This window comes from Ochlerotatus camptorhynchus, unplaced genomic scaffold (genome assembly GCF_037179485.1).
Source record: "Ochlerotatus camptorhynchus isolate MF236.1 unplaced genomic scaffold, CSIRO-AGI_Acam_v1.1 ptg000035l, whole genome shotgun sequence".
Classification (NCBI taxonomy): Eukaryota; Metazoa; Arthropoda; class Insecta; order Diptera; family Culicidae; genus Ochlerotatus; species Ochlerotatus camptorhynchus.
Window position 1 is genome coordinate 573818 of NW_027040526.1, and position 13687 is coordinate 587504.

The 13687-nt window shown below is 38.1% G+C and overlaps 1 long non-coding RNA gene across 1 annotated transcript; it reads right to left on the minus strand.

Moving 5' to 3' along the window:
* Positions 1-9767: 9767 nt before the first annotated feature.
* Positions 9768-10938, minus strand: LOC135709607 (uncharacterized). Its single transcript, XR_010518355.1, has 2 exons — positions 10151-10938; positions 9768-10079 (listed from the first exon to the last, which is right to left on the minus strand). It is a non-coding gene; the product is annotated as an uncharacterized LOC135709607 (long non-coding RNA).
* Positions 10939-13687: the final 2749 nt, after the last annotated feature.

Sequence of the window (13687 nt, forward strand, 5' to 3'; positions counted from 1 at the left end):
TCGGAGCAAGCACGTCACGATTCGATCCTGCACGCTCGAAACAAAAATCCAGGTCTGGCAGTTTTCGATCAAACTCCTGGGCAGGAATTTTATGCCTCAGTTGACCGGAAAAGCACCCCGGAAGAATGTAAAATCAAAAAGAAGTCGAGATTCCTTAAAAAGTTCCTTGTCTTGCAAGCAATCTGCAGTTGTGCGCTGAAAAGCGAAACTTTCGTTATTTCTGGGACCATGAACCAGCAAATTTGCCAGGAGGAGTGCCTACGGAAGAGACTACTGCGTTTTTCAGAGCAGCAAGAGGCAGATTGGCTATTCTGGCCGGACTTGGCAAGGTGCCACTACTCAAATTCCATCAAACAGTGGTACAGCAAAAACGGCGTCACAGTGGCTCCCAAGGAGATGAATTGAGGAATACTGGTCAATTGTGAAGTACATACTCAAGAAAAAGGGTGGAACTGCAATTGACCTGAAGGATTTCAAGCGGAAATGAAATTTAGCAGCCAATCAAGACGGACCAGGGCTCGTGCAAAAGATGATGGGCCGCGTACGAACAAAAGTTCGAGCAATGACCTATGGCAAGGAGGAAGTCTGAAACAAAGGTTTTACTAAAAGCATAATACCTACTTATGTATAGCTGTTACATTGAACTATGCAAAATAAAACGCATTTCTTAACCTCAACAAATGGAATGAGATCTTGAAGTTTGTGTTCAAAACATAAAATGATAAGAATTGAGAACCACAAAATATTGGAAGTATTTCGGAGTTCTGGATTTTTTTTTCATTTCTTCAATGCCCCTTCTCGAACAGAGATTTGGAGAAATTAAAACAGTTCCAGCTTTTTGAAGAATGTTTAAAAGAACATTCAGAGTTCAATGACAGACAATCAGACAGAACACATTGGATATTGTTCACTTTAGTACACTGCGACGGGTAGTACGCCATACAGATGGCGGTAGTGTGTAAACGTCAAACAAGGAAAATTTACTATGCACGTCACAGGTGGCAGTACTACCAACTAATAAATATTGTAGCTTATCGTTAAATGTGTGATCGATGAACAACATGCGAGTGACATGTCTGTTTATCTGTTAATTTTTAATTTTTGGCCTATTAACCCATTCAGCCAACTGATGTTCAACCTAATGACCAATTTTCTGGCGCTGGTGGTGTAGTGGTAAGCGTGACTCCTTTCTCATCCCAATGGGTCTGGGTTCAATCCCAGTCGAGGTCCGTGGGATTTTTTTGAGGCATACAAATCTCTGGTCACGTCTTCATTCGGAAGGGAAGTAAAGCCATTGGTTCCGGCCCATGTGTGTTGTGAATGGGTGCGATATCCTACGCAGGTGTGGAAGTTTCATTCCTGCACATTCGATTGCCGTCAATGGATGGCAATCGATGTCCGTCTGTGATTGGCACTAGATTGTGGAACAACGTTAAATAAAGGAAAGAAGAAATAATGACCAATTTGGCCTATTGGTATTCAGCCTAGTGGTTCTACACTAGAATATCCAGAGTCTATCATTGGAACACACTCAGAAAAACTGAATGTTAACGAACGCGTAAAATGTTCATTTATGTTACTTCTTGATATCAATTGCATAAACATCTAATTTTTGTACAAGCTTGTACACAACAACACTCGATGTATCATGTAAAGGTATGCGAAATCTAGCGTTACCTACGTGTGCGCTACAGACTTAATTTTTTTTCGCCAAGATTCCAACAGCCGAGTAGTTCTGCAATTTATTTTGCTGAGATTCAGTTAAACAACTGCCGAGAGTCAGCTAACAAATATAATTTTGCTGAGATATCAGCTAACAAACAGATATTTTGCAAAGCAAATGCCGAGGTAATCGGCTATTGGAGATTTTACCGAGCTAGATTAAGTGTGTACATGCAGCAGAAATCTACATAAGTTTTTCGAACGGTGTACTATAAAAGGAACGTGTATTCATGACTGGTACATCTACCCTAAGGCAATGTTTTAAAGAACATTAATCCAGATGTATATTTAAAGAAGCCATATTGAAAATGGAGCTTCCCTTTGCTCAGTCGGTAAAGGCGCAGCTACAAAGCTGGAAGTGGCTGAGTTTGATTTCCGTCCCGGTCTACGAATTTTTCGGGTAGGCAAATTTCTCGACTTCCCTGGGCATAGAGTATGATGGTCAGTGCTGATAAAAATCATTTCTTTTACACTTAAATAAGCTGAAAATGAAGGCAACCTTGAAAGATAAACCAACTACCTGCATGAATTTGAATTTTGACATGATAGCATGCTCTTGATCAAGGCAACCGCTGAGTTTTGTGGTCAACAATTGTTTTTGTTCAGTCAAAGATGCATATTCATTGACGCCTGTTCTGTTGTCATACCAATATTCATAATCATCTTGGTGGGGATTTTCGTTTGACACAAATATTCCTTTGTGCGACGTTTTATGTTTCTTTTTTCACTCAGATCGATGGAACATTATTGCCTTATTGATTTTGAAAATTTTGGGTTGTAAACTCAATCGTTGATGAATATCAACAAACTCGTATTCGTCGATGGATAATGAACTCATTTGTTCATAGCACTCGTCCGTTGACAGCGAAGTTTTCAAAACAAACGCATTTCATATACACTGGGTAGAAGCAACAGTCAGTGCGTGTGACGGTAAATGACAAAAACAGACACTGATGATGGTACTTTCCACACAATTATACTAATGCAAAAATGATACAGGCATGGAAAGCTCTCAATTAATTACTGTGGAAGAAGTGATGTCACATATACAGATTTATCTGTAATCATATTTCACTATTTCGATACAGATATCGATAGATTTTTAGAAAATATAATGATTTTTCAAATAAGTGGATTATATTTTATATTCTTTTGACGTAGGACTACGTCTGTGATTTCTATATTGGGGTACACTTTGTGAAAACCAAAAAATGAACTTGTAACAAGATTATGAAAGATTTTGAACGTTGATAACTCAGATGCCCCTGCACCAATTTCAACAATTTTATCATCAATCGATCAGAAATATTTCCACGCATCAATGCTTTCGAATGATCAAAAGGTGGAAAAAGTGGTAATGTCAAGTATTATCCAATGTAAAAACAAAAAGTGATAATTTTATCCTTGTTTTCAGGAAATAAACGTTCTTCCCAAACCCAGTCGTCATAATCGAGTACCACTCGGTTGCACATCATTCTGCTTTAAGCTGAGAAGATATAAAAGAGCGCTGCTGTCTAGCCTCAACTTATCTCCCCTTCAAACGTATCTCTGGTCTGATCTACGAGGTTGCTGAAGGTGCTCCTGGAAAATGAGATCCGTGATGCTGTCATCTACACTGAACACGCCAAGCGTATGCGGCCATGGATGTCATCTACGCTTTGAAGTGACAGAGACGCACTCTTTACGGTTTCGGAGGTTAAATCATCACCAACTTTGGCAACACAACTTTTTGTTTTCAGGGTCACCAAGCTTATTACAGTAAATAATAGGAATCGAATCTATCTGCCTGTTTGTCCATATTCAGAACCACACACCCCAACGACCAATCAAAATGCTCTCCAGAGTCTTGTAACCAAACTTGGAAGCAGGGGTGCAAGTGATTTTGATCGATTCTCTTCATCTTTCGTTAATAACTCGTTGATTGCCATTTGCTTTCAAGGTATTGACATTGGCAAACTACGCAAAAGGCGAGTGTCGCTACTTGATAGCAAACTACTCATGATGGGAGGAGTCTGTGTAGCTTACCGGCGTGTGCAAAAAAAAAGACTATCAAAATTTCATTTTGTGATTGTTTCCCAAACACAGACATCATATTAAACACCATCTTGACTATGCATTGTAGCATTCTCTGTACAGGGTGCGTGACGAATTTTTGCAGTAAATGGTATATTTGAGAAAAAATACACCAGTTAGTTTTTCTAGCAATGAATTTTGTGCGATTTATTTTCTTTCGCAACATATGGAAGTTGTAAGTAAATTTATTCAAAAAAATTGCCTTCCCTTTCGACGACTGTAGTTAGACGCTTCCGGAAACTGCAGTATGCACGTTTTAAAATGTTTCGATCCATAGATGTCATCACTGCCTTGATTTTAGCTTTTAGCGACTTAAGTGTGGTGTGAGGGGTTCTATTGGTATCCCGTTGGACGACGCCCTATACAAAATAATCCAACGGATTGATATCAGGACTGCTTGGGGGCCAAATTTCTTCCTCCCAAATTTACGAAATATTTTCCGTAAGCCATTTCTGTGCTTTATTAGCAGTATGAGCAGGTGCTCCGTCTTATCACTTTCCCAATCCTTTTTTAATATTATACACTGTTCTTTCAGACACATTTACCGACCGAATTATTTCTTTCATGCATACTCCGGCGCGCAACAAAGCGACAACGGCTGACAGATTGCTCTCTTGTTTCGACATCTTTACGTTTACTCAACATTGTTTGTTTAAATCTTACACCTAACAGTATAAGCTATCCAGTGCTGCCAAATATATCTAAATCATGATGTACAAGCATGAGAAATTACTACTTGAAATTTACTGCAAAAATTCGTCACGCACCCTGTAGATTCCTATTGGTACAGTAAATGCTTCAGTGTTTACACTCTGCGTTGGATAGAGTCAATATTCGAAGTGAAACAAGTGTTTATTGAGAAATTCTGTAAAAATCTTCAAAATGTCACAACACATGGCTGCTAAATATATCCGCGATTATCAAAAGTGCGTGAGAGACCAGGAGGCAGCGAAACCTGCGAGACAGACGCGGACCGTTGCTGAACGCGTTGGAATGTGTCGAGCCAACAAGAAAGTGGTCAAAGGTGATCCTAATTTTAGGATTTATTCAATTACCACCCAATTTCAAAACTTTTAATAATGAATTGTTCATTTTGGAGTTAAGTTTCTAAACCATTTATTTTGTTATTAGTATTTTAGTGAATGAAGCATCAAAAACAATCTCTTAGTTCTACGTCAACAATGCGGTCGTGCTCTAGACACAACCCTTAACTTTTTAATTCATATTATTCCCGATAAATAGTATTTCTTCCTTTTGAGCAGCTTGAATTCATTCTCTGCGCATCAAACCCAAAGCGTATTATTCATTGAATAAAATATTATTGTATTATGTTCAATAATTTTGAAAGGACTTCTGATGTTCATATGTTCTAATTTATGATTTCTCGTTGGGAGTGATATTAGCTTCCCATTCATATTGCTTAAGTATCGATTTCACATGGTGACCAACACTATGGTTTTTTGTTTTTTTGCCGATTTTTGCAAACTCTCTTGAACAGTCAACTGGATATTTTGAAATTTGAATAGTGTCATATTAGAAAAATAATGTTTGCGATTCGACTAAACTTCCAATAATAGTTCTGTGGTAAAACATATGAATAATTTAAAAAAAAACAATGACGAGATAAAAATTTTGGAAACTCATACAAAAAAAAATCTGTAGGAAATGTGATTACTCCTTCATTAAAGAAATTTTCAGCCGGAAGCAGATTTGTCTCTTACTATTTAAACTTAATTTTGGTATTTGCAGACTTGTAGAAAATATACAAAACCCTTTAATATATCAAGATTTAAGGATTTCAAAATTTTTAAATAGATTAATTCTTCAGAATCAAAATTTTGTCATTTTTCAGGATTCTAAACTTTAAAGAAATTATACAGATTTTTGTCAGCCAGATACAGATTAAATAGATTTTTTTTTTCAATAAAAATACAGATTGACACTTAGAAAAAAAAGTTGGAGGGTGGTGTACATGACACAACCGCATTGTTGACGTAGGACTACGAAATTTTTGTTCGATTTTCTAGTTTGTTGCTTCGGATATTGTTTTGGAATTAAGAGAATTTCATAACTCAACTCTTTTGTAGAAAGTTGTGGTGGCCCTGAAAAGGGCCGATTGTTTTTGGGTGGTTTGTATAACCAGTTGATGGTTGATGAAGTGCCTTCCGAGATTGATGTTGTCCTCGGAGTGTTAGGTCTAGGGCAACATGGAGGCCCTGCAATACGGTCGAGAACATGACACGATGTTGGATTAATGATTCACCTTAGGCATGGTGGATGGCATCGATGATACAGCAGTAAATAATCAAGATGCTCTTTGATTATGATGTCTGTGTTTGGGAAACAATCAAAAAATGAAATTTTGATTGCCTTTCTTTTTGAACACGCCGGTAAAGTACATAGACTCCTCCCATCATGAGTAGTTTGCTATCAATTAGCGACACTGGCTCCTCTCCTTTTGAACTAGGATTGGGCTATCTTGGATCGATATTTAAAAGATCGATTTTTTTCATCCCGATTTCCGATTTTTCGGATCGATTCTTTGTCCACGAAAAGATCGCTTTTCGATCTTCAAAAAGCAATAGGTGTTAAATTTGTAATTATATTTACATCGAAAAATCGATTAACTCTCACCCCAGACTGCGAGGTAAATTTAAGGAACATAACGTCAACATCAGCATTGCTCTCTACAATGGCGTCACTATTTGCGTTTCCGATGTTTATGAATACAGCAACATTTGAAGGTTTTCGCTACCTCTCTCCTGTGCTCATTGCTCCTTACCGTTACGGCAACATTCAATTAAATATACAAATAATTGAAAGAATTTCTTTGGGTACCAACGTAAACAAGCGTATACATAGTCCGAAAGTGAGGATAACAATAACAAACCAAAATTTTTGGCTAGAGCGAAAGTAAGGATAGCAAACTATGCACTTGGGATTATGCATGTGTACGAGTTATAAACGTCAGAAAGGTCAATTGAAATAAAAACCATAAGATCGATCTATCAAAGATCGATTCTTTGGTACTGATTTAATCAGTGGATCGATTCTAGAGTCAAATATAAGATCGATCCGTCAAGATCGATCTTTCTCTGAAGATCGCCCAATCCTATTTTGTACTCACTGTAATCTGTAGTTATTTACGGTTCGGACGTTTTCGAAGATGTCGCGCAGCAGGAAAATGCATACGATGAGAATTTCTCAATTGATGAAAGTGAAACGAAAAAAAATTTAATACACCGATAAGACATATGAACATAATTTATTTCGCGAACAAATTATTTGATTTTTGAATCATTTTGATGTATTTAGTGACAATTGGGTTCTTAAATTTTGAAAAATTTATCGGTTTTTTATGTATCATCTGAAAAAGCTCCGTTTTCTGAGCACAGCGATATTTGTTCGAACCCCCACACTTTCATCTCGATTTTTAAATCAAGATTTAAAGCAAAATAATAACTTCACTGTTTGAAACTGACAGCTCGCTCCCATACAAAGTGACACAGAGGGGTGCTTATAAGGTGAATTTTGCAAATGTAATCGTACTTATTTAAAATAGTTACAGTGTACCAAAATTGATGAAATGATGATTTTAATGCAGATTACGAATATGCATTTCCTCAATACCCTTAAAGAACCCAATTGAATGGGTGAATTATGAGTTACTCTATATATATTATATTCTAACTCTTTACTGAAATGAACTTAGTGGCCCTGAAAAGGGCTCCAATGGGTTGATGGGTCGATAAGCCGTCCATGGCCGTGACGGTTTTGTGCCTGGCGTGTTCAGTATAGGTGACGGCATCGCGCATATTGTCAGCACATCTCGGGTTTCCTCGGAGATCAGACCGGAGACACTTGACATAACCACGTCGAGCCAGACGACGAATGACAGGCTTGGCAGTACCCTTGATTTTTCACCTAGAACCTTCCGATGACGCTTGGTGTCTCCTTTTCCGAGCACTTAACACTTGTTTCTCGTTGAACGGGTGAATCGAAACTGAGCCTAAAGCGTAGATAGCAACCTCTTATATAGACAACCAGCTCTGCCGGTACCATATTTTCTCGCTTCCAATTGGCTATATAACGACCAAAACTGTGTATGCCAAGCATGGGTGTGGGTAGCATTGGTGCTCAGCACGGAAAACAAATCCTAGGAAAAAACAGCATTTTGTGTGGTCGTTGCGGGCGTGTGGTGCTGAATTGGCAACAAAATGTTCCGCAATTGTATCCTCCCTATTCGTACACACCCGAAGATCGGAGGCGAATGTCACTTCGACTTGTTTCATCTAGGAACCATTCTCTGATGACTGTGTTGGGGAAGCAGCACATGCATGTACGTAAATGGTGGATTTGTTAGTTATTTCGACGCTTTTGGACAATGTTTGACATATACCACTTTTTCAATAGTTTCAATTTGAAAATCAACAGTCAAGAGCATTGTTATCGATGCGTAGAAATGTTTCTGATCGATTGGTGATAAAATAATTGAAATTGGTCCAGGGGCAGCTAAGTTATTAACGTTCAAAATCTTTCATAATTTCATTTTTCGCTTTTCATAAATTGTACCCCCATCTTCCCGAAAGACGTAGTCCTACGTCAAAAAGGGGCAACACTGTGTGGAAGTGCACCTAGAACGATAAGTTGTGAGCACGCAATAAGCTAATATGCAATACGCAAAAAGCTTGAAATGCGAAGAAGAAGGAGAAGAATTAGAACGTTTTTAAAATGATCTTTACCAAATATGAACAATCATTTCATAGTCAAAAGTAAAACAGAATTGCAGTTTCTTACTGCAGACAGAAAGATTACAATCTCTCATCACACACTCAAAGCAAAACAGTTGAAACTGTAGTACTTGTTTTGGTTTTATTGCAAAGGCATGAATTGAACACCCTACGGAGTACTTTCTTTATGCTTGTTTTGAAATTAAAAAAAATAATGCCAATTCTTCTACGATAAAACTAATAACTAATTGTCAATGTATATGATTCTTTAAATAACAATAAACGGTGGTGGTTCTGGTTGAATTCTATTTGATTAAATATAGGCAACGGATATCAATGGATCAGCGGCGTCCCGTAACCTCACTTTTTACCTGTGCACCAACTTTAAAAACCAGATTTAATGCCATATTCATACTTGAATCGGTTGAAAAATGCATTCACTCTTCTAGTTAACTCGATATCTATCCATTGCAAGCAATATTTTGATAATTGTTTATGTTTTGAGAGTTGGTGCACAGGTAGTTTGAGGTTAAGGCAACGCCACAGCAATGGATGGTAATTTTGACCATATGTATCACTTATATGAAAACCTATTGTATTTGACATTTAATTTTTTTTTAAACTTTACCATTAACAATATTGGATGCCATATAATATTTTTTATCACTTTTTTACAGAAAAGTGCCACTTTTCGACACTGTTTTAAATAACACAATGGGCTACATTTCAGAACTAAAAGAACATTGTCAAAAAGTACTACTTATCAGCATCCAGTGCTGAAAAGCTCTACTTTTCGACTCTCGTTTGAGTGCAAAAAAATGTTGTATGCAACTGGCAAGCCTCGTATTGAGAAAATCTTCTGATTTGTAACTTACAGATTTTTCAACTAAATCAAGAATATCACTCACCTTTATTAATCCAGAACGAGGCCTGCGTTAGATAATGGCCTCCAGGTGATTGTCTTCTCTTTAGTCTATAGTTGTCTTGCGTATATCGTCAATTTCAGAAATTCAAACTCCTGAAACGTTGACTCCGACCAAATTGATGCTCGGTACTTTGGTTCCTTCGTACTCCCTCCGTTCCAAGCACTCAATCACACCAGTGTCACTGATAATTTCGAAATCAGTCAATGCACACTCAGCTCCGGCAACTCGTTATCAAGATCAAAAATCATCGGCACACGGCTCATAGAGACACAATTTTTCTTACAACTTTCTTCATAAATTATTTAACTCCGCTACCCGTGCGACGATCTTTCACCGATGAAGACATTCCGTGTTGGTAGGTACTTCTTTCTGTTTTATATTTTCCCCAATACGCGCACACTTGATCACCGGTTTCGGTTAACTTTTATTGCTTTTCCTGTATTTCCTTTCCTTCTGGGATGCACTGACGGTTTCTTTTTGCTTCCTTCGATGTTGTTATGTAACGATTTTTTGTTGTTTCGTATGTGCTGACGGGATTCCCGTTTATTTTTTTCTCTCTCTCACTGAAATTGATGATCAATCAGCTGGGATTCACCGCTCCTAATAGACACTAATCAATTTTAACTCTCTGAAAAGACACAATGAAATAAACCAATCGAACCATCTCACACTGGAGTCACCTTCCACGCAGTATCACACCTTCGCCTCAACTGGAGCCGAGAAGGTTCCTCGGGAACTTCGGCCACACACTCCGAAAACAAAATTCCGTTCACTGATAAGAACACTGTCTGAGCTGGACTTCTCCGCGCCCCCTCCCCACTCACAAACACACTACTATCCCACTGCCATTCGCAACGTTGCAGGCCAAAGGTGTGATAAAACCGAGTCACTGATGATTGAAATACATGGAAAGAACCCTTTTCTGTTCCGCTGTTCAACCCACTAAATTTAACGAAAACACGCGCTCGCCTATGTTGAACTCACAGCTCCGGAATCGTTTCGTAAATAAAGTGCTGTTATAGTTCGATCAATGTGTGTAGTTGCTGTTATCACGAAAATTAAATATAGGCTAGTAAGCGGTACGACGGCCCTGTTTTCCAAGGGGTCCAACGAGTGCACTGACTGTGATCCAAAACTACTGCCGCTTCGCGACGCGTCTCGCCATCAACCGCCGAAATGCTACTGAGTTTCGCGCTTCAACTTCACAGCAGCAGCAGCAGTAGTAGTTCCATCCAACCATGTGCGGTCGAGCGAGGGGCAATGCCAGAGTTTCTTCGACTAGGTGGTAGGTAGGTACCGAGGACCGCACGTTCGTTGATCGTCCAAATGAAGCAGTAGTGAGTTGTTCATTATGAATTGCTCGCGGCTTGGTTTGGTTGGTTCGTTGGTTGGTTGTTCCTGTTGTTGTTGTCGTAGTGATCGTCCGCGTCGGTCGTCGTGGTTTCAGGTAATTCACTCCTTAGGGTGAGTCAAGTTTGTATGGAAGGTCACAACTTACTGTTCCCCACTGCTGTTGCGATTTGCATTGAGATCTGGATTTGCGAGAGAAATGTAAGGTTGGGAAAATGTATGAGAAACGAAAATGAAAATATTTATTTGCATGTTAAATAATCCAATATTGCTTTGGGTATTACAACATGGACCCACCCTATTGCTCACACTGTTGATGCCGCCCGGCTTGATACTTTCGGTACAGTACACTACTATCAGCGCAAAAAAGGTGAGTCGATACTAGCGCTCGTTTTTTTTTCCGCGATGATAAGGGTTTTTCGGTTTAACGAAGGGGAGAGAGATCATAGGGTGGTTGTTTGCTAAACGGTAATTGCTTATTGGTTCACTATAGGTAATTGCGCTTGTCATTTCGCTCGTTGATTAAATCTGAAGATTTGTGTTTTTCAAAGTTAAACACATCCAATAATACTGAATCTTTGTGAGTCTAAGATTGCCCATTTTAATTACTGTTAACAGGAGAAACTTTAGACACATGTAGTGTAGAGAACAACTTCGGCCTAATTTCAGTGTTAACAAGTCAATTATGCTTTTGGTACGATACTTTAGTTAATAAGCTACCGAACGAAGTCTATGAGAACGCGTGATATGGAGGTTTGCACCCATAATTCCCAAAAACAAAAAAAACACTCCGACCGAATCAATTTTTAGCTGCATCCGATAGGCCGAAGTGAATTCATTGGCGTTTCAATGCGTTAGGCCGAGTTTTGAATCCGTAAGCTGAGTTTGGCGTCAAGAAGCAGTGTTAGACTTTTGACAATCTCTCAACGATTGGTTTCTCTTATTAAATCTTACGGTACAAACGGAGAGGTAAATAAATTTGGAAGCTATCAGTAATAAAAACAATCCGTTTGGTGCTAAACTGCGCTAGATTTAGAAAGACTAAGTGCGGGTTGTGCTTAATAGCCCGGAAATGGGGTAGTTAACAATATTTATCTAAAAAAAATCTGCATTTATACCTACCAGTTGGATTGTATTCTAATATTACTGATCTGGAAAATGACAGATACTTATTTAAATTGAAAACTATCATAGTTAACAAGTGTACATTGTGCCCAATATTTAAAGTTTTGATCCAACAATTGTTCCAAATATAAAATAAATTTGTGACTAGAGTTTACAAAAACGGCAGTGCAAATAGCAAAGCAGACTTGGGTTATAAACTGAAGCCCACCCGGTAGTTTTTATCACGGTTTATTTAAATGTATGATTGTTTCATAAACTGATGTTTCAGCTTACTGAAAAAAAAAGATTTCGAAATTTAAATTTCATCCGTGCTTCAGTCACCTAGAAGTTTTGTGTTTAGTTTCGACTGGGAAAATCATTTTTTCCCGATTTTAATGAAATTATATTAAGCTTCATAACAAAACGATATAGTGGTTCTCAGAATGCCGTAGAAATTGGTAGTTTTGTTCCTTATCGCAATATATTAGACGCATGTTTTTCTTATTTTGTCACTAAGGTGACCATTTCCATGTTAAGGTGGTCCAAAAGTTTGATTTTTTTTAAATGGCTTTTCCCATAGGAATACTTTTTAGGAAAAATATAATGATATTAAAAGCTATGGGGTTTAGTATTGAAAAACATTGATTGTATTCGTTTTTATGGTTTTCATGGTTTCTAGTTAGAGGGCGCAATATGTTTTTATATTTTTCCTTGAGAATTTTGACTGTTTTACCACAGACAAACAGACATAACACTCGCAAGTTGTTCATCGAACAAGCATTTAACGGTCAATTTAAAAGTATCGTAGTTGGTAGTACCACCACCTGTGGCGCGTATAGTCAATTCCCTTGCGTTTGACGTTTACACACTACCGCCATCTGTTCAGCGTACTATCCACTACAGTGTACTCAACAGATGGCGGTAATGTTTTAGCGACGATGTTCTATAGTGAGAAATATTCAATGTGTTATGTCTGTTTGTCTGTGGTTTTACACTTCATATTAAAAAATCAGCCATTCGTTTTTTTTTTTCTTTTTTGAGTAATATTGTTTTGAAGTAATTAAGTTTTGGGTTTTCGCTCAATACTCCTATGCGACTAGACTACCATGCGTCGTAGCCATGTTACAGTCACTATAAATTAATATAGACGCATGGTAGTCTAGTCACACATTTTTTGGACCACCCTAACATGGAAATTGTCACCCTAATGACAAAATAAAAAAATACAGGTTTAATATTTTGCGATAAAAAACAAAACTGCAAATTTCCACGAAATTCTAAAAACCACTTTATTGTTTTGCTATGGAATGGCTGTATTTATCTAATTTCATTTGATTTTGGTAAGTACCGGATTGAACCTGAAGGCCAACCTTGAGACGGTTGCAAATAAAAACAACATTTGCACGATTGTTTCAGGCGTAACATTTGATAACGGCACAAAAGCATTTGTAAACAAACCTTCTAAAGGGCGAACACGAAATTATTGCGACACATTCAACAGGGCATAACTTTTTTACCATTGGGTAAAAATCAACCAAATTTTGCACACTTTCTCATTGATGTGTATTGTGTACATGCTGTCAAACTCGAAGTCGTGTTTTTCGATTCAACGAAAATGGAGGTGAACCAATGCGAGTTGAGAGAACAAATTCTTTCCAAACACCTGGAATTTCCTGACCTGTCGCACCGGCAGTTGGGAAAAATGTTGAACATTCACCATTCAACCGGCTCCAGAGTGTTGAAGCGGTTCCAGGAGCGGTTGACGTTGGACCACGGCAAAGG